This window comes from Sitodiplosis mosellana, unplaced genomic scaffold (assembly GCF_009176505.1).
Source record: "Sitodiplosis mosellana isolate CC-2019 unplaced genomic scaffold, AAFC_SMos_1.0 Smas_scaffold_2, whole genome shotgun sequence".
Taxonomy (NCBI): domain Eukaryota; kingdom Metazoa; phylum Arthropoda; class Insecta; order Diptera; family Cecidomyiidae; genus Sitodiplosis; species Sitodiplosis mosellana.
This window is the reverse complement of record NW_022595245.1, coordinates 8687948-8691977: the sequence shown is the minus strand read 5'-3', so window position 1 is coordinate 8691977 and position 4030 is coordinate 8687948.

Here is a 4030-nt window from a genome sequence, read left to right as displayed (position 1 = left end):
AGAGAGAGAGAGAGAGAGAGAGAGAGAGAGAGAGAGAGAGAGAGAGAAAATACTCCTGAAAAATTATACAGTACGCACACTTTACAATGAACACCATAAATTAAGAAGAGCCACTTTAAACGCTAAAATACTGGCCGTTTGCAGCGAAAAATATAATATTATTATACACACACGAACTTCTCTCCAGTCCATATGTGTATATTGCACTTATTCGCATTTCAACTCAATATATTTTTTTTTGCTCCTCTCTACCTTTCATTCATTGCGCCGATGTGCAGCGACTGTTGTTGCTGCTGCTGTTTGCTGCCGCATACCGGTCTTTTCGGACTTTTATGTAAAAAGGTAATCATTGCAGTGCTGCTTCTCTTCTTGCTGATTCTCTGTGATTGCATTTGTTTCATTATAAATTATAACATTGAATGAATATGTTGTTAAGTAATACATATAAAACGTGTCTGATATGCCGTGCGCATGGAGTTAAATCAATCTATTTGGCTGGCTCTTCTGCATGAATCAAAAGGTTTGCCCGCCAACGAACCAACAAACCATCGATGCAGCCAGCCAGTCAACCATCCAACCGATCGACCGACCACGTGTTTTAGCATGTACTGCCCATGTAATGGACCTTTCTCCCGAAAAAGTCATTGTTAAAAAAAAAATTAAAAAGCCGACGAAAATAAGAACGAACTACGCTGGAAAAACGGCAACACGACGATCGCTTGCACATTTTAATCGAAGCTTTTTTTTCTTTCTCTCTCGGTTGCAATTTTTACCTGTCCTCATTCAACTACATTCATTTATGCCATTGTCCATGTTCCATTGCATGGCATCATTTGCAAGCTCCCAAAACGCCAAAACGGAATCGAACGAGTTACGTGTGTTAATATGCAATGAGAGTAGAAAAAAAATAACCCAGAAGAAGCGAAGAATAAAACACAAAATTTGCCCGAAGATTCAATACCAAAAGACACGAATGCTCATGTCTATGTTACGTTCGTTAGTTCGATGGTATGTTGAACGTCGCGCAAGTGCACCGCATGTGCTCTGTTTAATGTGATGTAAAATTTGTACTTCTTTTAGATTTCAAAAATGGCATGATTCGCTCGGTCTATTGTTAAATGATCATTCGCTTCGGAGATTCAATGAAAAAAAAAGGAAAATGTTAATCGAATATATTGTGTCGCTGTTACGTGTGCGCGCTCGAGCAAAAATGTTTCATCTAATGGAGAATAATATAGGGACGGAGAAAGAGAGTGAGCGAGAGAGAGAGAGAGAGAGAAAAAAGGCTTTCGCATTTTATAAATCCAATGTAAAGTGCAAAAAGCATAACATCACAAGCGCAAGCCCCAGCCAATGTAATGAGCTGTAGCAATTTAAAAAGCAACCTGAAACAGAATGCAAACTGTAAAATGTTCTATTATAGATAGATAGAAAGAAAAAAACTGTAAAACTTGGAATACAAGTTACTTTGCAAATATATATAAGTAACAAACATTGATTGGGAGCGCGAGTGCTAACAAAAAAAAAAAATACAACAGCAACGACGACGACGAACGTAATGTACATCGAAGAATATAAATTCAATGGTGAGCTGTAGCTCTCTTTTACATTTACACTAAATTAGACCGATATATCGACGAAAGGTCCGTTCGGCGCAGTGAGAAATGAGAGCATAAAACAATATATATATTTTTGCGCTGCACAAATGAAATTATATCGTCTTGTATTTTTTGTTTTGGTTTTTTGGTTTAAATTTTTTGTTTTTTTTTTCTTTTGTTGGCGATGAAAAGTGCAGAATTCGAAAAGAGCGCGCTCGCTGTACAAATGAATGTGTGTTTGTGTGTGTGTGTGTGTGTTGTAAATAATAGACGGGAAAAAATTCTAAATTACATTGGCCACAATGATGCCGCAATGACCATGGTGTATGATCGTGTTACGCTTGCATGTAAGTTCAACCATTAGTGGATAAAACGGTGTTGTGACCTTAAGCCATAAATTCCGATGATTGTGTCCACTCCGTTGTTGTAGTTGCTGGTCCCCTCTTTCTACTGTGATTTTTCTCTGAATGTTTTGGCTTCTCGACGATTTGTGCGACGCAAAGAATTTGAATGAGAGCAAAATAACCTTACGTAAATTATATCGTAACCGAGAGTTAATCTGCTCGGTTTGTTGTCAGATGATGATTAAAGTCAATTGCCTAAAAAAAAACACATACACATACACATACGGCCGATTTAACCTTGTTGAACGGAATGGTTCAAGTTCGGGAGGCATTTTCCAATCCCTTTATCTCGTGGCAGTGTGTATGATGTTGGGATCATGCCGTTAGCTCGGTAGGATTAAAATTCTCGTTTCATGACATGCGTTTCCATTGTAAAAAGGTAAAATAATAATCATAAAATCTTAAGATTTTCGAGCTAAGCGAAAAGCTATTTTCTTATGGCAATCGCTTTACATTGTAACCGCGTTTCAAAGAGGCTTAAGTGTCGCACGGCCATTTCAATCTACCGAAGCTGATGCTACTATTTCTTTTCCCTGTTGTTTTTTTTCTCTCTCCTCTCAATCTCAATAAATTGATTCGCAATGCAAGAACCACCTATTTCGAATTACAATCGAACCGAGCTCGATAATACTTTGTTACAGTTGGCTTGTCATTTGTCGTCCATTCGATCCCGTTCTTTGCATACACATTCTTTTTCTCATCTCTTTTTTTTTTTACTTTTGATCTCATTTTTCAAATTGGCAGCAGCAATACACACATACACACTCCTTTAGTTATATCCATCAATCAGCAACAGTACATATTTTGTTGCCACTATATTTCATACTGTTTCCTCTCTTCGGTTGTCCTACACTCCAGGGTGACATGGAGTTGTAAAAAATATAAATCAAGTTCCAATTTAAAGACCATTAATAATGTTTTGCTTCTTGAGCTCAACCGAGCTATTCGCATCTTTAACGTTGTCGTTTGCACTTTTCAAGTTTGTACGCGTTTAAGTTCAACTGGAAGCAGATGCCAACGAGAGAGACATACACACATTCATTGGCGATTGTTGGAATGTCGTGATGCCCATTTCATACGCATTTTCTCATGTTTTTGATGAATCAAGAGCAGAGAAACATGTTTTAGATATAGAATGAAAAATAAGAAATGAGAAGCGATAATCACTACAAAAAAAAAACAGCAACAACCTATGCAAACGGCACATACACACACATACTGTGACCGAAGACTAATTTTGCTAAAATGGAAGTCTCTGTCTATGCTCACTTGTTTGGATTCAATGTCGACACGAAAAAAAAATCGCTATTCATTCAGTTTTAACGTAGAAAAATGCATTGATTACTGATAAAATTGAATCGAGACTGCATGAACAGCACGAAGATGTACTGGCCTCGCATCGATAAAAACAAATATTTACAAGAAACACATCCAGAATATTTATATACGCAACAACGTAGTACATGAACTACCAATGAACACCACACGTACAATTCGCAATAATTTATACAATTATTCAATTTTATGTGATGTCAACATTTATTTGACTTGTTCATATCCATCGCAAATTCATTTCCCCGTTTCGTACATGTCGAATGATTCGTCTCTTTTGTACCAAAAAATCTCAGCTAAAGAATTCTCCTAAATGGATTTGCTTCATTTTTAATTATATGGTAAATGCCACTTGAGTCGGTGTTATTTCCTGTAAATCACATATCGTACCGAGTCAGACTCTCAGTCAATCATATACGAACACGCACACGGACGAAAAAAACTAAAATTGCTATGCCATGTGTGTGCCGCACGGCGCACGCTGTGTGATTCAATCGAACATGAATAGTCGCTTGATTTGGTTGTTCCGGTTGTTTAGTACGAAGCCGAGTTAATGAGTTGCAGCTCCAATCATCGAGAGCTAAATGTTAAGCTAGTAGTTGACCTAATCGTATAAAGGTCATTGATGCTAAATGCGATTTCGTAATTGTGTGCTTTTAGCTCACTCACTCTCATTCGTTCGCATTTATCTCATCG